Below are 25,068 nucleotides of genomic sequence, written 5' to 3'. Positions count from 1 at the left end.
TAGCTTAGTTCCTCTGTCTCTTCAAGTGCTTTCAGCAGTCTGTCTTCTTGGGCAGGAAGGCAATGGACAAGAGTCTGTTTGCCTTACTCCCCAGCCTTAAAAAAAGATTAACGCAAGGTAGGAATCTTTTGTTTCCCAGTCTTGACAGCCCCCCCCCCCCAGTGGAAAATTATTAGAAGTCCAAGATAGTGTTTACAAAAACAACAGGGAGTCTGGTGGCACCTTAAAGACTAACAGATTTATTTGAGCATAAGCTTTCGTGGGTAAAAACCTCACTTCTTCAGATGCATGGAGTGAAAGTTACAGATGCAGACATAAATATAGTGACACATGAAGAGATGGGAGTTACCTCACAAATAGAGAACCAGTGTTGACAGGACCAATTCGATCAGGGTGGATGTAGTCCACTCCCAACAATGGATGAGGAGGTGTCAATTCCAGGAGAGGCAAAGCTGCTTCTGTAATGAGCCAACCATTCCCAGTCCCTGTTCAAGCCCAAATTAATGGTGTTAAATTTGCAAATGAATTTTATCATATGGACCTAGGGAAAGGAGGCCCTTGAAGAATTCCACCTCGATTTCAACAATTTCCACCCCACCATCAACCTAAGCCTGGACCAATCCACACAAGAGATCCACTTTCTGGACACTACAGTGCAAATAAGTGATGGTCATATAAACATCACCCATACTGGAACTCTGCTGACCGCTATACTTACCTACATGCCTCCAGCTTCCATCCAGGACACATCACACGATCCATTGTCTACAGCCAAGCCCTAAGATACAACCAAATTTGCTCCAGTCCCTCAGACAGAGACGAAATACCTACAAGATCTTTATCAAGCATTCTTAAAACTACAATACCCACCTGGGGAAGTGAGGAAACAGATTGACAGAGCGAGATGGGTACCCAGAAATCACCTACTACAGGACAGGCCCCAAAAGGAAAATAACAGAACACCACTGGCCGTCACGTTCAGCCCCAGCTAAAACCTCTCCAGCACATTATCAACGATCTACAACCTATCCTGGAAAATGATTCCTCAGTCTCTCAGACCTTGGGGGACAGGCCAGTCCTCGCTTACAGACAACCCCCCAACCTGAAGCAAATACTCACCAGTAACTACACACCACACCACAGAAATGCTAACCCAGGAACCAATCCCTGTAGCAAACCTCGTTGCCTACTCTGTCCCCATATGTACTCTAGAGACACCATCAGAGGACCCAGCCACACCAACAGAGGCTCATTCACCTGCATGTCTACAAATGTTATATATGCCATCATGTGCCAGCAATGCCCCATTGCCATATACATTGGCCAAACTGGACAGTCCCTACGTAAAAGAATAAATGGACACAAATTGGACATCAGGAATGGTAACACACAAAAGCCAGTGGGAGAACACTTCAATCTTCCTGGACATTCTATAACAGATTTGAAAGTAACTATACTTGAACAAAAAAACTTCAGAAACAGACTTCAAAGAGAAACAGCAGAACTAAAGGTTTCAGAGTAGCAGCCGTGTTAGTCTGTATTCGCAAAAAGAAAAGGAGTACTTGTGGCACCTTAGAGACTAACAAAAAGTTATTAGAGCATAAGCTTTCGTGAGCTACAGCTCACTTCATCGGATGCATCCGATGAAGTGAGCTGTAGCTCACGAAAGCTTATGCTCTAATAAACTTGTTAGTCTCTGAGGTGCCACAAGTACTCCTTTAATTTTAGTTCTGCTAAAAAAAAAAAAATTTGCAAATTTAACACCATTAATTTGGGCTTGAATAGGGATTGGGAGTGGCTGGCTCATTACAGAAGCAGCTTTGCCTCTCCTGGAATTGACACCTCCTCATCTATTGTTGGGAGTGGACTACATCCACCCTGATCGAATTGGTCTTGTCAACACTGGTTCTCAACTTGAGGTAAATCCCTTCTCTTCATTTGTCAGTATATTTATGTCTGCATCTGTAACTTTCACTCCATGCATCTGAAGAAGTGAGGTTTTTACCCACGAAAGCTTATGCTCAAATAAATCTGTTAGTCTTTAAGGTGTCACTGGACTCCTTGTTGTTTTTGTGATTACAGACTAACACAGCTACCCCTTGGTACAGGATAGTGTTTAGTATTTTTAAAGTCTTATTGTTTCTTCCTAATGGCCCATCAAAGCTGATGGCCTGTTGTGTGGTGAGTGTTTCCCAAATACACACACAGTTGTAATTGTTACATAGTCAGTATTCCTAACTTTAGATACAGAAATGATACATGTATACAATTTGGATAATCATATTCAGTAAATCATAACCTTTCCGATTATACCTTACAAGACCCATCTTGCATAAAATATATCTTAGTTAGGCCATATTCATATCATAACCATATTCTTATGAGGAATATGGGGTATAATGTCACAGCAGCTTCTACTTAATAGAACCAAACAACTTTATGTATCTGAGGACATGTAGAAAATGTCAGTTAAAACAACAAAAATGTTACGGAGAAGATATTTGGCCCAATATACCTGAGCCAACAGTCTGCCTTGCAAAATGTGCTGTGGGATCTCTTAATTACTAAAAGGGTCAAAGATCTGGTTTTACATGCACTTTGTATTAGTGTGGATTTTGATCTCTGGATACTAGTAACACGTACAAATCAATTGTAAACTATAGCCAGAGCAGGACCAGTTCCCTTGTGGTTAGTGTCTTACACAATCCTGTGAGAAAATCAGTCTGTTGTCCTCTTTAAGGACAGGCATTAAAGAGCCAGCAATGCTAATCAGAAAGAGCACCTTCTCTGGGCGAGTGTCTCATGCTTCTCTATAGCCCCCTTTTGTGACTAAAGCCTTGTCTACACTGGCAGGTTTCTGCGTTGTAACTCCTGAGGTGTACACATTGCCAAGCCACTTAGTGCGCAGAAACTGCGCAGTTGCAGTACTGTTTACAAAACAAACAAACAAACAAAAACCCAGATGAGAGGTGTACAGCTTTCTGCGACAGTGCCGCGGTGCCAGTGTGGACACCCTGGTTGATTACAGCCTCCAGGAGGTGTCCCACAATGCCTGTTCTTGCCTCTCTGGTCATCGGTTTGAACTCTGCTGCCCTGCCCTCAGGTGACCAACTATCATCCCCACCCCATAAATTCCTTTGGAATTTTGAAAGTTCCTTTCCTGTTTGCTCGGTGATGCAGACAGTGGTCTCAGCCTATCTTTCCAGGTGGCCATGCCTGCTTCACACACCAGGCAATCCCCCACTTGGAGCAATGCCGAGCTACTGGGCCCCATCAGCATTTGGGGAGAGGCGGCTGTCCAGTCCCAGATGCACTCCGGCCGTAGGAATGATACCACCTACAGACAGATTTCAAGATGCATGACAGAAAGGGGCCATGACCGGGACACACTGCAGTGCAGGGTCAAAGTGAAGGAGCTGCTGAACGCCTACCACAAGGTGTGGGAGGCAAACCGCCACTACGGTGCTGCGCCCATGAGCTGCTGGTTTTGTAAAGAGCTGGATGTGATACTCTGTGGCAACCCCATCTCCACTGTGAAGGCCACTGTGGATACTTCAGTGGCTCGCGTGCCAGTCGAGAATGGACCGAGCCAGGAGAAGGAAATCTTGGGCAAGGAGGGGGAGGGGGACCCAGAGGCAGAGGACAACTCAAAGGTCAGAGATGCATGTATCCCAAAGCTCTTTTCTACCCCGGAGGAGGCTAGCCAGTCACAGCTGTTGGATCTTGACAAAGCACAAACAGGAGAGGAGCACTGGTAAGTGGATTTGATTTTGGGAATCACTGAAGCGAGTTGTTGGGGCAGGAGGGTTGCAGAAAGCAGGCTTGTGTCTCTATGATGCGCATAACACCACATGCCTGGTCTAATTGGCGGAACAGGGTGTTGATTGACTCTCTCACAAGAATCTGCCTCAGAGATATCCAGGAAACTCTCATGGAGATATTGGGCAATCCGCTGCCGCAGGTCCTTTGGCAGAACTGCTTTGTTTCTTGCTCCATTAACGGTAACTTTCCCACGCCACTGCACTATTGCTGCACACAGGCGAGCCGCATAAGGGCCAGGGAAGAAGCCGCAGTCTTGGAGAAGACCCTCCCTTGATTCCCTGCTCATCCTCAGCAGTGAGATATCTTCCATAATGAACACAGCATGTGGAAAATGTGGGGACAGGAATGATTATCAGACCCCCCTACAGTGCTGGCTTTCCCCAAGAGCCATGTGCCCAGTGTATAGTAGGAACCAGGAACACTGATTTACCCTGCCCCTGTGGCTGCTCACCGGTTTGGTGATCTTGTGGCTCATGAGTGTTTGCCTGGGGTCAGCCAATTAGTGACAGGTGTGAATACTGGCTGTGTTTTAAATCACTGAATCAGTTTCTGTTTGTTGCAAAAAATACTGCTTCTATAAAATGTTGCATTTTGGCTTCACAGAGATGACCGTGGGAACCCAACCTCCCTCTGTTATCACCGGCTGAACGGCTGTGCAGAATTAGAAAGCGGGCACGAAGAACTAAAGAGGACTTTGTTTGAGGTTATGATGCACTCCGTGGCCGAAAAACAGGAATTGAAGGAGTGGCAGGACAGCGAGAAGAGGGACCAAAAGGAGAACATGGCACGCCAAAATGAAGCCACGGAGTGGCTCTCAAAAGTTATGGAGCGCCAAGCAGACATGCTCCAGGCGATATTAGCACTGCAAACTGAGCAACTATGTGCCTGCTCTCCTGTGCAGCCGCTGTCGCAAAATTCTTTCCCATGCAGCCCCCGGACACTGTCAAAACACTCTTAACAACCTCCTGGCTTCAGTCTGTACCTGCGGCATTCCACTTCTCCCCCGTCACAGTCCATGTCTGCGGACTCCCAGTACCCACTGAACTCAACACCCGTCCCTCTGCAGTTTATCCCTGTTGAAGTACGGTACCTGCTGCACTGTACTCCAAAGGAGAAGGCTGGATATGATCCCTGTACATACAAAAATCTTTAACCATCCCAGGACCCCACTTTCTCCTGGGACCTCCCGTCCTGCTCAGTGCTGATGTGTTTTTTGTTGTTGTTGTTGTCGCTCTCCTCCAGTTGTTTTTTTTTTAATAAAAGCGTTGTGTTGGTTTGAAAGCAATCTTTATTCTATTAATTGAAAGCAAACAGAGTCCTGCAAAGCAACAGGCAGTTACCTTAAACCTTCATATTGCATCATCTGCACCAATCACAATAATTTCCTAGCATTACAAGGACTACACTCTCAAGCATAGCAACAAAAATTAGTGGCATTCAGCTTCAAATTGCTGCTTCAAGGCATCGCTGATCCTTATGGCCCCACACTGCGCCCTTCTAATAGCCCTGATTTCTGGCTGTTCAAATTTAGCCTCCAGGCGCTGAGCCTCAGTGGTCCAGCCCTGAGTGAAGCTTTCACCCTTCCCTTCACAAATATTATGGAGTGTACGGCATGCAGCTATAAGCATAGGAATATTGTCATTGGCCAGGTCCGGCTTCCCATATAGGTAGCATCAACGGGCCTTTAAACGGCCAAAAGCACACTCAACAGTCATTCTGCACTTGCTCAGCCTGTTGTTGAACCGCTCCTTGCTGCTGTTAAGTTGCCCTGTGTATGGCTTCATAAACCATGGCATTAAGGGGTAGGCGAGGTCTCCTAGGATCACAATGGGCATTTCGAGTTCCCCTGCGGTGATCTTCTCGTCTGGGAAGAAAGTCCCTGCTAGCAGCTTCCTGAACAGGCCAGTGTTCCGAAAGAACACTGTGTGTTATGCATCTTTCCGGACCAGCCTGCGTTAATGTCCGTGAAATGCCCACGGTGATCCACAAGCGCCTAGTAAACCATAGAGAAATACCCCTTGTGATTAATGTGCTAGGTGGTCTGGTGTCCGAATTGGAATATGCATGCCATCTATTGCCCCTCCACAGTTAGGGAAGCCCATTTGTGCAAAGCCATCCACAATGTCATGCACGTTGCCTAGAGTCATGGTTTTTTGGAGCAAAATACGATTAATGGCCCTGCACACTTTCAGCAACATGAGTCCAACTGTTGACTTCCCCACTCTGAACTGGTTAGCAACCAGTCGGTAGTCTGGAGTAGCCAGCTTCCACAGTGCAATTGCCACGCGCTTCTCCAACGACAGGGTAGCTTTCATTCTCATGTCCTTGTGCTGCAGGGCTGGGGCGAGCTCATCACACAGTCCCATGAATGTGGCTTTCCTCATCTGAAAGTTCTGCAGCCACTGCTCGTTATCCCAGACGTGCATGACGATGTGATCCCATTGCTCAGTGCTTGTTCCCTGAGCCCAAAAGCGGCGTTCCGCTGTGGTCAGCACCTGCATGAATGCCACAAGCAATCTCGTGTCGTAGCTAGTATGTGTGGAGAGATCAATGTCGCACTCCTCTTGCCTTTGTAGTTTAAGGAATAATGCCACTGCCACTCGTGACGTGTTGGTCAGTGCGAGCAGCATACTAGTCAACAGTTCAGGATCTGTTCCTGCAGACCGAAGAGGCAGGGCGCGCAGTACACAAACCATTGAAAGATGGTGCCAAATGCGGACAGAATCACGGATTGCTGGGAGGCGAAGCAATGCATCATGCGGTATTGGGACAGGACCCAAGATGCCCTGCCACACCCTCCGCCTTCCCACAGCTCTTAGCAGCAGAAGAGGAGGAGATGCTCTGTGGCATAGCTGCCTAGAGTGCACCGCTCTGAATACCGCTGCAAGTGCCACAAGAGTGAACATGCTATTGCTCAGGCAGCTGAACACACAAGAGCGGTTTCCCTTCAGCACTCTCTGAGCAACACTGTCACTCTGCCAGTGTAGACATATCCTAGTATCAGAGAAGGCATTATTCTGGTTGACAGCTGCAATGCAGAGCCTGAGGGGGCAGTTTTTTCTCCCTTTTCCTTAATAGGGATCTTATTTCAGCCAACTTTGATAGCCGAATCTGACTATTCCACTGGTGTATTGGTGTGTTTTAAATGTCTTAAGTGGATAGAATGGATGTAAAGTCAGTCCAGCCCAAAGGAAATAATCCGTCCATGTCTGTTTAATGCCCCTCTAGCTACTGCTGGCAACTAGGTGAGTGGACAAAGATTCATGGGATTTACCAGCTCTTGCTCTCCTCTGACAGTTTATGCAGGAGTTTGTCTGACATCAGTTTCCTCCCCATCCACCAGGCTTAATCCTAACGCCTACTGGCTCACCTTCTGTTCTCCTTCAAACTGTCTGCACAGATTATGGAAGCTGATTGAGAATGGAGCCCACTAGCTCCGAAACTGAGTGTTGGGTGTATTTTATCCAGAATGGGAGGAGTGTGAGTTCTCGGTGACTTCACTCACTTTATTACATTGCTGCACATTGGCTGTCTGTTCTGTGCAATTTAGAATATCACCACTCTGATCCAGTTTACAGTTTAACACTGATGAGGCTTTGGTGTCATTGTTTCCAATTTCCAACTATATTCTGGAATATAGGGATGGATCCCTGGGTGTTCTCATGCTCCATTTCAGATTCTCAGAGACAAGAGATTTTGCAACTAGGGCACTGTATCCCTCATTGCAGGATTGTTGTCTAAAATCCTATAGTTTAAATTCCAAAGGAATTATTAACTGCTTTAATCCCCTGAAAGTGGATTATGCCTGTGTTAGACATATGCTAACCAGTATGCTCTGATCACACCTAGTACTTCAGATATAAATTCTTTGAAGCAGGAGCTGTCTTTATTTTCTGTATTATAACGTGCCAAACATATTTTGATAATAAACAAGTATCTACCATATTGCCCCATTTATGACTCTCGTGATCAAAGAGACTGTGGCGGGAATCTGTACATTACACTGAGAGCCACACTGAAAACATGTCAGTAGGCTAAGGGTTTCACCTAGTTTGTCTTTCATTCCTCACTAAACAGGAGAGATGTAAAGATCTGCAAGCTGGTATCTTTCTTTTCCTTAAGGTGGAGTATAAAGCAAAAATGAAAACTGAGTTAATCCCAGATTTATCCACTGAATGTTGTTAGTAACCAGGCTGTGGGGAACCTATGGTATGGAAGTTTTAACCTTTCAAAATGCTTTATTTGCTCTATGAAATCCTCTTGGCACTTCCTGGTTCACTTATTGTATCCAGAATTACAAATACCAGAGGTTGCAGTGAGACTGCTGGTATTTGTGATGTCATATTTTGAGAGTGCTGCAAGAATCAAGAAGTACCAGACCAAACAAAAGAATTTTTTAATGGCTAATTCAGATTTATTTATATTCTGAAATCCCCCTTCCCTCAACATGGTCCGGTTAGCAGCACATAGCACAGAAATTTGGAATTAACTCATTTTTATTTTTTGTGCTGCAGTTCGCTTTTAGCTTGTCTGCTTCTTGGGGCATGGGGTGGGGCGTTTTGCCATATCTCTGACTCTGATCACATCTCTTAAAACATGCTGCATCCTGCCTCTGAGTCTGACCTTGGGTGTGCGGGGAGAATCTGTACATTACACTGAGAGCTACATTGACAACTTGCCAGGAGCCTAAGGGCTGTATCTGGTGTGCCTGTTCATTTCCATTTTAAACAAATGCATACAACTCTAATGTTTGGTTGTATTTGTACCTTTCTTGATTAATAAAACATGCTTGCTGATTTAGTTCACTGCCAGTGAAAATCTGCAACTTACTCAGCTTTCTCCTCACTGGAGTTCTAGGAAGGGGAGGATGCATTCAAGGATTCCATAGGCGGCAATTGACTCTTAGATGTCCCTGTAACAAAGCAATAAATGTATAAATACAGACTGCTTTCCAAAGAGGCATAGTCCAGGGCAATAAAATCATGTATGGAAATTACCTTTGGGGGGGACTGGACAGAATTTTCTGGGGTCCCCCTCTCTGGGCAATGCATCCCACTCCTCCTCTGAACAGCCCTTTTGCAAGCAAAACTTTTTCTTTTTGATTGTTCAGATCTTTGCTTTTTGTGACAGAGGCTGGGAATGGTTTTTTTAATTTTTTTGCCTAGGCATTTTGCCAAGTTGGCAGAAATATTTGCTTGGGTAGAGGAGAGAGTATTCATCAAAGGGACAGACGTAAAGTCTTGTCCAAGAATGGATGAATTAAAGGATTCCTGTCAGAGAGCCTCCTCACCCTTCCCCCCCTTGTTTGGAGACTGAAAAGCTATAGGTGTCCTTCCTGACCCTTTCTTAATTTTTTAAACTCAGAGGGTTTTTGGCAATGCACACTGTATACCAAGAGTTAATGGAAGCAGACATTTATTTCCAATTCTGTATCTCTTCTATAAATGAGATAAAATGTTTAATTAAAGAGATGCTTATTCATTTTAGAGGGTCTGGTTGTGATCATAGGTAATGTTTTCTGTTTTGCACTTAAATATGGATTCAGTCTCTTTGTTTTGTATGGAAAAATACAGCATATTCTCAACAAAATTGTAGCACTCTTAAAGTACAGAATGAATTTTCTGGGAACTGACAAATAGATTTGTTAATTGATTTGTGTTCAAATTAACTAAAAGCTGAGTTTTTAAAGAAACTTAGCACTGTATCAGGTTTTTCTTTGTTCCTAATCATTTTAACAGTGGAATAACATACATACATCAAACTTTTCATATAGTTGAAAGGAATTGAAATCTTCTATATAGGCTATCTTTTAAAGAAACTAAGTTGTAATTAAGCTTTTAATTATTATTTTACCTATTTTACCTATTTGCTATTGTGTATACTAAAGACTGGTTCAGATCAACAACTGAAGTAATTGACATCAAACTTATCTCAGCCATCTACCACCCTTCCTCTGCATCTAATTTGTATGTTACAATTCTGATGGTTGAAATTACTTGGGCCTGGCCTACACCTAACATTTAGGTTGACCTAGCTATATGGCTGCGATATATAGTTAAGCCGACCTAACCTCTGGCATAGATGCTGCTAGGTTGATGGAAGAATTTTTGCATTGATCTAGGCACTGCCTCTTGAGGGGCTGGATTAACTACAGTGACAGTAAACCCCTTCCATTGCTGTAGAAAGTGTCTACCCTACAGCAGATTATCTGCAGCTGTGCTGCTGAAGTACTTTCAGTGTAGACATAGTGTATAAGAGGAAGTGGGACACAATGTGTCGAGTTCTCATTAGTAGAATACTGGGCCCAAGTGTCACTGTTGTCTAAAGATTCTGTGGCTACATTCTAGCTTTGGTTTCAGAGTAGCAGCCGGTTAGTCTGTATCTACAAAAAGAAAAGGAAGGCTTGTGGCACCTTAGAGACTAACAAATTTATTTGAGCATAAGCTTTTGTGAGTTACAGCTCACTTCATCGGATGTGAGCTGTAGCTCACGAAAGCTTATGCTCAAATAATCACGAAAGCTTATGCTCAAATAAACAAATTTATTTGAGCATAAGCTTTCGTGAGCTACAGCTCACATCCGATGAAGTGAGCTGTAACTCACAAAAGCTTATGCTCAAATAAATTTGTTAGTCTGTAATGTGCCACAAGTACTCCTATTCTAGCTTTGGATATTAGTGCTGGAAAGGCTCCTCATGCCACTTGTCTTGGATCGGCTTCACTGTACATTGAGGTAGCATTGCTGAGGGAACTGAGAAATAAAGGGGGAACACCTAGACCACACAGACCGTGGGACTTCTGGAGTGGATTCCCCCCAAGCCCTCGTATTCCCTTCATCTTGTAACCCAGCCCTCTGAACCAGTAAGACAGTTGCAAATTAAGGGCCAGATTCACTAATATGCTTTACCTGCTTTGTGCTGCTCAGGTGATGCAGAGCAGCTATAAACCCAGCTTAACTGGTTGGTGCTCTCTGACTGGTTTGTGCTGCTTTAGTGTGTTGATTAATCTGTTCCTAAAAGTTAAAATTAAAGATTTAAAGTTTGTACTACACATCTTCAAATCATTAGAAATATTTCATGGTAATGTTTTCTTTGAGTTTATAGTTTACAGTTTATGTATGACATTTTTAAAAACTAAGTACATTCCCAGACAAAAAACTGATAAGATGGAGTTAAATTTGAGAGTATATATCAGTAACTTAAAGATTAAAAAACATTATGGAGATGTCGGAGTTATTCCAAAGCCAGTTATTATAAACCCAGAAAATGCAGAGTTGAGGATATACTTAAGATGTCCAAACATGTTAAGCTAAGAAATGCACAGTTAAGGTATCCAAATACAGTAGAACTTCAGAGTTCACTAGTGTTACAAACTGATCGGTCAACTACACACGTCATTTGGAACAGGAAATATGCAATCGGGCAGCAGCAGAGACCAAAAAAAAAGCAAATACAGGACAGTTCTGTGTTAAACATAAATTACTATTAAAAAAAATTAAAGGGAAAGTATTAAATTTTTTTTGACAAGGTAAGGAAACTATTTCTGTGTTTGTTTAATTTAAATTAAGATGGTTAAAACCAGCATTTTTCTTCTGAATAGTAAAGTTTCAAAGCTGTATTAAGTCAATGTTCAGTTGTAAACTTTGGAAAGAACAACCATAATATTTTGTTCAGAGTTACAAACATTTCAGAGTTACGAATAACCTCCATTCCCAAGGTGTTTGTAATTCTGAGGTTCTACTGTAATGTTAACTTGCTCCTGTAGTGCTGCCACCAAAGGAAAAATGTGCTGGGAAAAACATCTCTTTAAATTTAATCAGAGGCCATGAATAGTATTATGCACGAATCATAGGATTATTGAATGGCATTGCTAAAGGGCAGTGTGAAGGCTGTTTAGGTGCCTTAATTGTGTTTCTCGCCTTAACATGTTTGGATTTCTTTTAAGTATAACCATAACTTTGAATTTCCTGAGTTTCTAATGCTTGGTTTTGGAATAATGGCAACATCCGTGTAAATAGTTTTTACCCTTAAATTACTGATACATACTCTCAACCTTGACTCCATTTTAACAGTTTGTGTATAATATGTATACATTTATTAGTTGCTTATACCCTTCGTTGTGAAGTGTTCCCTCTTCTTGTCACCCCTGCCACATACACTTTGGGCTCAGGAGGTTTCAGCTTCTTCTAGAGCAGTGAGGGCCTGATCCAAAGATTCCCATTGACTTCAGGTTTCAGAGGGGTAGCTGTGTTAGTCAGTATCTGCAAAAACGAGGAGTCCTTGTGGCACCTTAGAGACTCACACATTTATTTGGGCATAAGCTTTTGTGGGTTATAACCCACTTCATCAGATGCATCTAATGAAGTGGGTTATAGCCCATGAAAGCTTATCCCCAAATAAATTAGTTAGTCTCTAAGGTGCCATAAGGACTCCTCGTTGTATTTTCCATTGACTTCAGTGGCCCTTAGATCAGGTCCTGAGTAGGAGTTACACGTTAAGATCAACTGTGTGTGTCCCGTCTATTTGGTTTCCCTACAGTTGTGTAGGGGATGGAATGGAATGGAACTGGTGGTGGACCTCTCTGTCATTTCCAGCTCTCCTGGTTTTTCCCCCACTATCATGGTGTTTTTAATGTATGTTGCTATCCAGTGTCTTTTTGCTAACTTTGTATTTGGAAATGAGCTGTGAAGATGATTTGGGAGTTCCTTTGTGATCACTGTCCTTAATGTGCTGAAGCTCCCACAGTGTGAGAGAAATAGTGTTTGTCTACACTCCAAAATTATGTTGACCTAAGCTATGTCTGCATACAGCTGCTGCAGTAATTAAATGGTTTTTGTGTATCATAGTTTTCAGAGTAGCAGCCGTGTTAGTCTGTATTCTCAAAAAGAAAAGGAGTACTTGTGGCACCTTAGAGACTAACAAATTTATTAGAGCATAAGCTTTCGTGAGCTACAGCTCACTTCATCGGATGCATTTATCATAGTGTATCCACACTATGCTCCTTGTGTGAGTGATGCATGTCCTCACCAGGAATGCTTGTACCGACTGTTCCGTCAGTGTGAGGCATTGTGGGATGGCTTCTGAAAGCCAGTAACAATAGACTTAAGCAATGCAGTGTCTACACTGACACTGAGTCAACATTACTACACTGACTGTACACCTCTTGTTGAGGTGAAGTTAAGTCCGCATAGCAGGACAGTTACATTGGCAGGAGGAATATTTTAGTGTAGAGACTTACATAGGTTGACATAAGATTGCCTTGTGGGATGGAGGTTGAGGAGAAGGAGCCAGCTGCCCAAGGGTTGGTTAGAGATTTCTATTTCTGATCAGATGACTCTTAACAAAGGAAACTATCAAACATCTTTGTGGCTCTTATCTCATTTTTTACAAGAGGGTAACAAACAGAAGAGAAAAATTTGAGACGTACCTGAGGAGGAGATAAGTAAACAGATGGCTGCTCTTTACTGGTTCTCCTGAGGCTTTGAATTAAGTCAGCAAGTCTGAGGTTTAGTTTTGGGTGTGACACAAGAACAAGATATGTGTTAGGAAATGGTTGGTGTGGAGCCTTGTTTGTCAGAGCAAAGGGAGATTGAATCTTTCCCTCCCCCACATATTGATTTGACAGCAAAACGGAATGTTCAAACTCCCACTTCAAGGTTTTTTAGTCGAGTTGTAGTATTTAGTTCCTTCTAACTCTGCCAGTTGTCTGGCAGCTGATTTTGGATTCAGACATTGCTACATATCCCCTGACACCTCCCCCCCATTCCCCCCCAAGTATGATACTGGGATTATGGACATGTGCATTCAGTGCCTCTCCACTGCTGAAGAGCTGCATGATTAGAAACCAGTTGTGGCTTTCATCTGTTTTTTACTCACAAGAATGTGAGGAGCCTCCAGCATGTCTTATTACCTATAGGAACGGAGGGTGCTGCAGTAGATCTATTTCCTTGGACGGGAGGGGGTACAGAGTTCCATCCAAGACCTTGACACCCTTCATTATTCTCTGTTTTCCTGCATTGGCTTTTGGTATCTCTCTCTGAGCCCCAGATGCAAACACAGGATGTGTACAGAAATGTTTTGTCTATTACTTTTGACCTCCATTTCTTAGATCAGATCTAAGAATTCCCCCACTGTTTCATTCTTAGAATGAACATGGTTCACAGTTCTACTTATTTCTCACACTAGGTAACAGGAACGTGGCTATTTTGATATGATTTTGTTTCGTGGCCTTGACCCCTCTTCAAGTCCGAATTTTACTTTCAGGTTCTGCAGAGTAAGACATAGATGAAAAATGGAGTCTGAGCTGATATGCATGACTTTCATTGTCTGCTCTGCTGTATGGAAAACAAAGATTTGATTAATGATCCCCTAGGTAAGGAGTGCTATAGTAGCCTAGTATGATGCCATAGGAACATGATGTGACGTTACCCAGAGTACAGTCTGGACTGTTGAACAACAGTATCCCCTCAATTCTCCAACTGGGGGTACCCTTTACACTGCTTCGCTATCAGAGCGACCACTCCTGGCCTGCTCTCACACAGCATCTAGCATGTAAATTACTTCCAGCTGAGCGATGAGTGCTCTAGCCAGTCACTCCTGAATTATATTGCAGAGTGACACCAGCAACTTCCCAGTCCCAGACTTGTTCCCAGAAATGTGCATCTTGTACTGCCCAGCCCTTTTCTGGACAACACATGCTCATATCAAGTCCGTTATTTCATTAATAGAAAATAATATGCACAAATCTTGTTATCCCAAACACTTCAATCCAAATGCACACTGATTTAGATAAAACAATAAACCAAGTTTATTAACTTCAGAAAGTGATTAAATGTGATGAGGCATAAAAGTCAGAACTGGTTACAAAGAGATAAAAGATAAAACCAAACTAATACCTAACTTATCAAGTTAAGTAAATTCAAAGCAAAGATTTCTCTCACCACTTGTCTTAGCAGTCTTACTGGCTGACCTCCTTTCATACAGGATTCCTCCCCTCAGTTCAAAGAAGTTTCTCAGGTGTTGTGGTTGCTGTGGATAGAGAGAGAGGAGGAATATTTTGAGGCCTCTGTTCTCCTTTCTTATAGCTCTCTTTTCTTTGAAAATCATCTGCAGCTGAGGTTCAGGAGACAGTCTATGGAGACGGGAACCTCCAGCTGTTTGCCAAGATGTAAAATTCTCAATCACACCCTTTTTCCTGCCAAAGAATGGCCGCTCAACCAGGTGATAGCCCATTTAATTTCATTGACATCTGCCTGAGGCATCAGTTTGCCTCTTATCTCTGAGGAACTAGTTTGTGGCTGTTTCCTGAGATTTAGAATATATCTTAGTAACATCATACAGTAGAATTTTATAACTTTACATATAATGTCTCCACACACATTTTACTGGGATTATAACGTTCAGTACATTATGGATTTTCAAATGATACCTCACAAGGCATACTTTGTACAAAATTTATCAGTCTTGTAAAAGTGGTAAACATAAGGGTACAGACTATCACGTGATAGACAGTGAGGGATAAATGGATTCTCTTCTCTGGGCTGCAGGGAGGGGAGTTCTGTGCATTACTATAGATAATTGAGGAGTGGGACTGAGGACTTTTGAAGATCAGTCTGTCAGGATCGTAGTTGCAATGCATGGCCTCAGGAGTGGGAGAAGGAGGGAGGGATTGGAAAGCAATAAAGCTTGGAAAGGTTCTCTATCTTCAGAATGGATTTCTCCTATGTGCTAATGGTATAAGAATGGAGAGGCTAATGCTTTTAATTAAAACCTCAACTCTAGGAATTGATAAGGAAGCATCAGAATTATCCACAACCGACATCCCTGCCACCTACTGAAAGGCAAAAGGAAACCTCTAAGTCTGTGTATTGGATTTCTTGAACTCCTCACCAGCCAATCTATAGGAGGAAAATGACCTTTTGTTAGTGGTCGTTGGCAGAGGGCTTGTCTGGACTCCTCTCAACAGATATTAAAATGGGTTACTTACTAGAGGGAATAGGACAAAACTATTTACAACTCTGTTGCAGAAAGTGGAACCTGGTGGAATGTGCTGTCTAACATGTTTTCTGTAACAGTATTGACAATGATTTATCTCCTCTATTCTAGCAGTTAAACCACATTTAATACCAGTTCAATGGGACCTGTCACTGACAACCAGGGCATTTTCCTAATGTGGTTGGAGTGTAAATGTGGCAGTCTGCAGCCACTGAGATTCAGGTCCTAAGGGCTATTGGGTGCCATCAAGAAAGGACTTGGGAGTTCATATCTCTTCCTGATAGGATAGTCCCACTGAGTGTAGAGGTAATGAGACTCCTGTGGGGGGACATCTCTTACATTTCTGTACTATACACTTTGGAAAAATCTTGGTTCTACTAGTTCTTGGGGACTTGCAGCCTGAGTTACTTCTCTCCTACCTCTCATCTGCTGAGCTTTCCACTACTTCTTCACAAACTGTGATACCTTATGCTTTTTATTTTTTCACAGCCCAGAATCAAGGCCCTGTTGTGCTGGGCACCAGAGGGACACAGTAATAGACATGCCCTGCACCAAATGGTTCACAATCTAACATAAGACAAGATGTAGTGAATGGGTTTAACAAACGGAAGGAACATAGGGGGAAGGATGAATAGAAAACATGGTTACACAGACTAGCTCTATACACATACTCCATGTTGGGATAGGGCACTGTAGTTTTGTAGCTTATTTTTGATTGGCCTCCAAAAGGGAGCAAACACTCTAGGTTGAGCGAGTCCATGATGAGAGAGAACTTGAGGTTTTTTGGCTTTCCATGAACTTCTCCCTCATCTAGAGCAACACTGCACCAGAAAACTTCAGAACCAAAAGAATGTTCTTAGTGCGTGTAAGAGAATGGGCTTGACTCTCCATGACAAGGTTCTGGGGTGTATTGTTGTCACACAACCCTGTTGTAGCTCACAAGCTGCAGTGTTTGGGTCCCAACATGCTAGATCGATGTGGCATTGAGCTTCCCTTGCACTGAGTAGGCTGCAGCACTATCTCTTTCCTTAGCAACACTGGCATGCTTCCTGGGCACAGGTTCTCTGTCGCACATTTGTAGAAATGGGACCCTGCAGCCCAGGTGCCCTACACCCCCTACACCAGTGCTGCCACCCCTCACCCTCTGACTCCCCAATAGCTATGCGCACTCTTTCTCAGAGCTCCAACATCATGGGTGCTCTGGGTTTGTATTTTGTCTGTGCAAGGACACATGATAACAAAAGCAAGTGGACATGCAGGCTTTGTAAGGATTCAAAAAACCAATCACTCGTTGCTTTAGCTAGCACAAGAAATGCACAGATGTACACAAAATAATAAATGCATACTTGCATTAACCTGCCTCAGTTTCCTTACGCCTCTGGAATGTTATTTGACTTAGGTCAGAGACCTTTGAGGAGTTCAGAATCCCTGCTCCTACATATGGCTTCTTCTCTGAATCCTAGTCAGTCTCTCTCTGACCTTTGCAGTCAGTGCTGTCCTACCTAAGCTTCCTCTGGCTCTGAGTCCCTCTAAGTTCCCCAGTGTCTACATCTGAGTTCTCAAAATCCTAGACAAGCTGGGCAGAACTCCACTCAGGCTGCAGCTACACCTTGTTTTGTTAGGGGTAGTCTATTCAGGTGCTGATGATTGTCCTGTTCAAAGTCAGACACGCCAACATTCCTCCCTTCCTCCTCAGCACAAGGGCTTTGATGTAAGAATATAGTAAAAGACAGCCAAAAACATAAGGATTCTGACAGTTAACAAAATCAAACTGGAATTCATAAGATGTACATAGAAAGACAAGGTGGGTGAGGTAATATATTTTATTGGACCACCTTCTGTTGGAGAAAGAGACAAGTTTTTGAGCTAAACAGAGCTCTTCTTCAGGTGTCTGTGTAGCAGAGCTCTGTGGGGCTCAAAAGCTCATCTTTCACCAACAGAAGTTTGTCTAGTAAAATATTTTTACCTCACCCACCTTGTTTCTCTAATATCCTGGGACCGGCACAGCTATACCAACACTGCAGGCAACATAAGCTGTACATAGACATTCACAAATTCTCACAATTATTATTTATTTTGATGTATAATTCATTAAAATTACAGTTATCCCAGGTTCTAGAGACTGTTGCCATAAAAACTTGACAGGTTTCAGAGTAGCAGCCATGTTAGTCTGTATTCGCAAAAAGAAAAGGAGGACTTGTGGCACCTTAGAGACTAACAAATTTATTAGAGCATAAGCTTTCGTGAGCTACAGCTCACTTCATCGGATGCATTTGGTGGAAAAAACAGAGGGGAGATTTATATGCACACACAGAGAACATGAAACAATGGGTTTATCATACACACTGTAAGGAGAGTGATCACTTAAGATAAGCCATCACCAGCAGCAGGGGCGGGAAAAGGAGGAAAACCTTTCATGGTGACAAGCAAGGTAGGCTAATTCCAGCAGTTAACAAGAATATCAGTGGAACAATGGGGGGTGGGGTGGGGGGGAGAAATACCATGGGGAAATAGTTTTACTTTGTGTAATGACTCATCCATTCCCAGTCTCTATTCAAGCCTAAGTTAATTGTATCCAGTTTGCAAATTAATTCCAATTCAGCAGTCTCTCATTGGAGTCTGTTTTTGAAGCTTTTTTGTTGAAGGATAGCCACTCTTAGGTCTGTAATCGAGTGACCAGAGAGATTGAAGTGTTCTCCAACTGGTTTTTGAATGTTATAATTCTTGACGTCTGATTTGTGTCCATTCATTCTTTTACGTAGAGACTGTCCAGTTTGGCCAATGTACATGGCAGAGAGGCATTGCTGGCACATGATGGCATAGATCACATTGGTAGATGCACAGGTGAAGGAGCCTCTGATAGTGTGGCTGATGCGATTAGGCCCTATGATGGTATCCCCTGAATAGATATGTGGACAGAGTTGGCAACGGGCTTTGTTGCAAGGATAGGTTCCTGGGTTAGTGGTTCTGTTGTGTGGTGTGTGGTTGCTGGTGAGTATTTGCTTCAGATTGGGGGGCTGTCTGTAAGCAAGGACTGGCCTGTCTCCCAAGATCTGTAAGAGTGATGGGTCGTCCTTCAGGATAGGTTGTAGATCCTTTGTTGGGCCTGTCCTGTAGTAGGTGACTTCTGGGTACTCTTCTGGCTCTGTCAATCTGTTTCTGCTGAAGTGAAGAAACAGATTGACAGAGCCAGAAGAGTACCCAGAAGTCACCTACTACAGGACAGGCCCAACAAAGAAAATAACAGAACGCCACTAGCCATCACCTTCAGCCCCCAACTAAAACCTCTCCAACGCATCATCAAGGATCTACAACCTATCCTGAAGCAAATACTCACCAGCAACCACACACCACACAACAGAACCACTAACCCAGGAACCTATCCTTGCAACAAAGCCCGTTGCCAACTCTGTCCACATATCTATTCAGGGGATACCATCATAGGGCCTAATCGCATCAGCCACACTATCAGAGGCTCCTTCACCTGCGCATCTACCAATGTGATCTATGCCATCTCCTGGCAACATAGTGCAGTGCAGACACCATGTTAGGTTGATGTAAGCTACGTTGCTCAGGGAGGTGATTTTTTTTCACACCTTACATCAATTTAAGCTGCAGTGTAGACCAGGCCTCTGTCTCCAAAACGCTGTGAGAAAAAATAGAGCCTCAGGCATGTCCTGACGGTCAGATGATTTGGGCTGTTTTAGAGCAAAGGGACACAGTGGAGATCATCTGCTAGTGTGTGCGCTGCCAACAGCTCCCTCTCTTTATAGGAAGAGAGCGCCAATTTAAGTACCATGACTGAGTGCAGCTGTGACAGTAATATATGGGCAGAGAGGCGGTCTCTCAAGTAACCAAGATGTTAGCCAGATTAGGGCTTTAAAGGTCAAAATCAATACCTTAAACTTCACTTGGAAACTCACAGACAGCCAGTGCAGATTGTAGAGCACAAATCATTTACTCCTAGCAAGATACATTTCTTATTAAGTAGGCTGCCATATTCTGCATCAGCTTCAGTTTCTGGTTTGATTTAAGGTGTAGCTCCATATAGGGAGCATTTCACTCTTTAATCTTAGATGTGGATGGTGGTAGAAAAAAATTATTATTCTCCTGGTCAGATGAAGACTGGGTAGAAAGACCATCCTAGAAACTGCTTCTGTATGATACTTTTACCAGCAGTTGGGGATCCAGAAACACCACCCGGATTGCAAACTCTGTTGATGAATGGTGGACACACATTCTCAATATGAGGGGAACAATTTCAGCCATATCTTCTAGATGCTTACTCCTACCCACCAACATTAATGTTTTCCAGACGGAGCTTCAGTAAGCTAACTCAATTTTATGCCCCTGTCTTAACCAAACACTGGGTAAAACAATTGACATAACTTGGAGGCTCAGGTGAAATAGAAAGCTGGTTGTCTTCAACATAAGGAAAACACTGCAGCCCAGGTCTCCTCGTTACCTCTCTTACTGGCTCCATATATACATTAAGTAGGAGGGGAGGCACAATGGAACCTATGGGGCATTACACAAAAGAACCCTTGAGGATGACCAGGAACTGTCCACTACCTCCCTCTAAGAAAGCTCAGTACAGAATGAACAGAACTGCCCAAAAGAAGGCTCATCCATGCCTGTTACAGTCTGTAGGCAAGTCATTATCTCGTCATGATCAATAATATCAAAGGCAACTGATAAAGTGTTAGATCTAACTGTGAATACCTAATCTTTTAATCTGCCACCAGAGAAGATAAATAATTATCATCATCAGTGCAATTAATGTGCTGTTCTAAACCCAGATTGACACGGGACAAGGAAATCAGAAGCATCTGGTACTCCTAGAGTTCTCACCACAACCTTCTTAAGATTAATCAAAAAGGTTAGGTTCTTGATAATAGGTTGTCAGGCTCAAGCAAATACCATACAACAGCTTCCTTAAGAGAGTTTGATAAACTGCTCTCCTTAAAGATGGCATTGACCATCTCCAGCAGTGAAACCAAACCTTGGCCTTCACGAGCCAGAAAGGACATGGGTCCAGAGGGCAAGTTGTGGAATTGTGCTGCCAGTAACAGGTCACTTTTCTACTGTAAATCTTGTAAAGGGAGTCCTGATAGCTCGAGAGAGACTCAACCATTAGGTCTTTCATGAAGCTCCTAACTGGCTCCTTGTAGTCATGTGTCCCAAATCCATACAAGTTGGGATGGTCAGAGACCAATGCTTTAGTCACCAACCAACTGACGAGCATAGCTGCAATGTGGTATAGAAGACAGTTGGAACTTTTGGGTTCTATTATTAGGTATTCTGTGGACTCTCTCTGTATGATTGATGCTGGGCAAGTGTCACTTAATCTTTGTTCCTCAATTTTGCTGTCTGTAAAATGGGCCTAATACTTTACAGAGGTTTGAAATTTAATTAATGAATGTCTGTAAAGCACTCTTATATGAAAGGCCTGGTAGAAGTATGAAATCTTATTACGTATTGTTTTCAGGGCCTTCTTCACCTACCTTTTTGTACATGTTCTTTTATTAATGTTAGGAGTTCAGGTGTTTCCCTCCCTTTTAAGGAAGGAGATATTCACATAAAATGTACTTGTGTGGTCTGGAGATATAGTGCAACCTTAGGTGGATGAGGTTCTCCCATGCACCCATTAAAGTGGAGCATAGGTTCTTCTTCGAGTAGATGCAGCTGGATATTGCACACAGGTGTGTGCACACCCAGTGCATCAGAGCCAGAAAACTTTGCCTACCAGTACCTAGAGGGGCAGCATTTGTGTCTTGTGGCCTTAGCCTCTCCCCTGGCCATATAAGAGTAGCACCAGCCCAACCCCTGTTAGTTCCTTCTCATCTCCCATAGCTGGATGTCCATTGCAAACCAACAGGTGCTATTCTCAAAGAATGATTTTGTAAATTGAGCCACCATTTTCTAAATTTATGGGCAAGTTACCAGAAGCCTCCAGAGCGGAGTTCAGGGCATTTGTTACAGAAGACTGTTTGGTAGCCAAGACTTCACTGCAGTCATCTCCGGACGTGCTGGATGCCTTCGCCACAATTATGGCTTGTGCTGAAACTATGAGGAGTGCCTCATGGCTGCAGAAATCGAGCATTGCGTCCAATGTGCAGCAAATAATTGAGGACCTAAATTTCGATGGTCAGGTTTTGTTCTCAGACAAGACTCCTATTGGGATTCCTAGATCACTTTGTGCTCCTTGGGAATTTGTACTCCAGCAATATAGACATACCACTATAACAGTCAGCATCAGGAACAGCAATACCACTTTCAGGGCTTTTTTGCCCAGTCTTCCTTTCCTGTGACGCAGTGGGATTACCCAAGGAAGGGTCTTATATACCTGAAGAGGAGATCCTCTGATTCAGGGTTCACCCAGCCAGCATAATCCCCTCTACCCCACCCGCCGCATCGGGCAAGCACCCATTTTGACTTCTGTGTCTAGAGTAATGATCAGTGGTGACTTTTCCATCCCCATCCACCCTGTTTGGGGACAGGCTGGCTTGTTTTTGCAGTGTTTGGGACTCAACTACCATAGACAACTGGATCCTACGCACCATCAGATTGGGTTATCCTATAAAGTTCCTTTCCAACTCTCTGCCCCATTCCGCTTCAGGGACCAGTCTTATGAGATATTGATTCTCAAGCAGGTTCAGTCCCTACTAGTTTTGGAAGCTGTAGAGAAGGTTCTCCTACTTTGTCGGGGTCATGGATTCTACTCCCGGTATTTCCTGTTTCCAAACCCAAGGGAGGATGAGACCTATTCTCGACCTCTGTGACCTCAACAATCAGATATGTGAGATTCCAGATGGTCACTCTAGCAACTATCCTCCCTGCCTTATAGCCCAATGACTGGTTTGCTGCCCTGGATCTTCAGGATGCTTATTTTCATAAAGCAATTCTCCTGAGTCGCAGGAGGTTTCTCTCCAGTTTGTTGTGGCAGACCAGCGCTGTGAGTACACTGTGATTCACTTACGTCTGTCTTGAGCCTCTGTCTGAGCCTTTCTCTCCTGTCTGTGTCAGACGATTACGTTCCTGCTAGCAGTGTCATCTGCAAGGGAAGTATGTCAATTGCAGGCCTTGACGGCAGAACCTCCTTACACAAAGTTTTCCAAAGGCAAAGTGACCCTGTGGTAGCACCGTACGTTTCTGCCTACATTTCACTTGGACCAAGTCCTGTATCTACCAGTGTTTGCCCCTACGCTGCATTTAACCCCCGAGAAGCAGAATTTTCACATGTTGGATGTCAGGCGACATCTAGCTTTCTACCCACACAGGACTAAGCCGTTTCATTCCTCTCATCATCTGTTTGTGTCATGTGCAGACTGAATGAAGGGTTGAGCAGTCTTTCCAGATGATCTCCAGCTGAATAACTTCATGCATATGAAGTAGCTTAGAGTACGCCTCCTCCCCCCCGACCTCCCCAGGGTGTGAGCTCATTCTATGAGAGCCCAGGCAACACTGATTGCATTTCTAAGTGACGTTCCCATTTTGGACATTTGCAGGGCTGCCACTTGGTCCTCTGTACATACATTTATGAACCACTATACCATTACAACTGCATCCTGCTCAGATGCAGACTTTGGGAAGGCAATCCTGCAGTTCTTCTTTAAATAGACTTCGAGCCCTACCTCCAGTGATTAGTGCTTGTGAGTCACCTGCATGGAATACATGGCTGCATCTGTGAGAAGAAGAAAACAATTACTTACTGTAACTGTTGTTCTTTGAGATGTGATACAGATGTGTATTTTACAATCCACCCTCCCTCGCCTCAGTATCAGTCTTTGCCTCTGATATTTGGTGTGAAGGAACTGACGGGGGGGGGGGGGGGTCAGGGCAATGTCCCCCCTTATATGGCCAGGGGAGAGGCTAAAGCTATGAGATGCAAGGATTGCCTCTATATGTACTGCTCGGCAAAGTTTTCTGGCTCAGAGTGTGTTGGGCGTGCGCGCACCTACCTGGAATACACCTCTTCCTCACATCTCAAAGTTCCGGTTCCAGTAAATAACAGTGTTTTACTGATGTCTATAAACCAGATTTCTCAACAGTTAGCCTGCATCTCATGGCTCTAACCTGGAAAAAGTCTTCCTCCTCTTTGGTCATTTGCCATCTCAGTAGCTAGTTAGCAGAATTGTTATACAGATCCAGGCTGTTTGTTATGCAGTTGTTTTAAGGCCAGTGTACTGGGTTTGGTTAACTTTGGATGGAGTAAGATTGTACAACAGCCACCCTTTTCTGATATGTGAGCCCCTGATAGAGCACTGGGGAAAGCAGAGAAGGATGTGTGCCTCCTTGACATTTTCAGAGATCAGATACGAGTTGTCTGTCTTGCTGCCAGGATAGAGCAAACTACGAACCAAAGGAATACCCACGAAAGATTAAAATTGCCCTTTAGGGTAACTGTTTAGCCATCCTGCCATACTTTTGTTTTGTTTTGTTTTTGTTTTATCAGGAAAGTCTCCTCCCTCTTGTTTGGTTTGTCTATTCAGAATGCTCCCTGAACTACACATGAAGCTAACCAAACTGAGAGAGGTTGCATCATAAAGATGGTTGTAGCTATGTCAGGAAAATTTCATTCAACTCCCACAACATACACATTAGACATGCTGCTTCCAGTATGATGGTAGAACTATGCAGAAAGGAAAGTTGGCAGAGCAGTTGGTAGTTGATAGTAACAGAACATAAGTATTAGTCATGGAGTGCTACTGAAAACTCAGGGTATGTCCTGCTTTGGCATCCTCTCCCAAATGGCTCTTCAGTTGGTTGCCTGAGGCACAGTATCATTACGTGTTGGGGGAAGAAACACAAACCTATGTTAACATCTTATTTATTCATATGTGCCACGCACAAAATAGAAGTTAAGGTTAGTGTTTGTTAAGGGGGATGGGTGTGGGTTCACAGACACCTTTCTATGGCTTGAAAATAACTTTTCCCAACAACCTTTGTCTCTTGCTGTTCATCAATGACTGTCATAAATTACCCAGAAATATAATTGTCTCAGCCAATCAGAATGTAGAAATTTTGTAGTTATTGGGCCACAATTCTATACGTATTCACTGCACTCCCCATGGCCTGCTTGCACAATACCTTTTGGTTATTTCTCAATAACCAGATAGCTTGAAAATCCCATTTGCCTGGCTCAGAGCCATTATTAGCCCATCAGAGTGCAGGTATTTTTATACTCACTGTGGTAATTTCTCAATAACTGCAGTTACTGTACAAATTGTTCTACTCTGGCTACTGCAGTATAA

At 43.4% G+C, this 25,068-nt stretch overlaps 1 protein-coding gene and 1 long non-coding RNA gene across 14 annotated transcripts in view; one reads left to right on the top strand and one right to left on the bottom strand.

Annotated features, from left to right (window-relative positions):
- Nucleotides 1–25,068, top strand: part of MRTFA (myocardin related transcription factor A) — a 177,968-nt gene that overhangs the window by 132,823 nt on the left and 20,077 nt on the right. The window lies entirely within an intron of this gene.
- Nucleotides 4,351–13,292, bottom strand: LOC122457396. Its single transcript, XR_006276923.1, has 4 exons — nt 13,248–13,292; nt 11,932–12,081; nt 10,729–10,833; nt 4,351–8,734 (listed from the first exon to the last, which is right to left on the bottom strand). It is a non-coding gene; the product is annotated as an uncharacterized LOC122457396 (long non-coding RNA).

This window comes from Dermochelys coriacea, chromosome 1 (assembly GCF_009764565.3).
Source record: "Dermochelys coriacea isolate rDerCor1 chromosome 1, rDerCor1.pri.v4, whole genome shotgun sequence".
Lineage (NCBI taxonomy): Eukaryota > Metazoa > Chordata > Testudines > Dermochelyidae > Dermochelys > Dermochelys coriacea.
The sequence above is the reverse complement of the archived record's forward strand: the minus strand, read 5'-3'. Positions and strand labels throughout refer to the sequence as shown.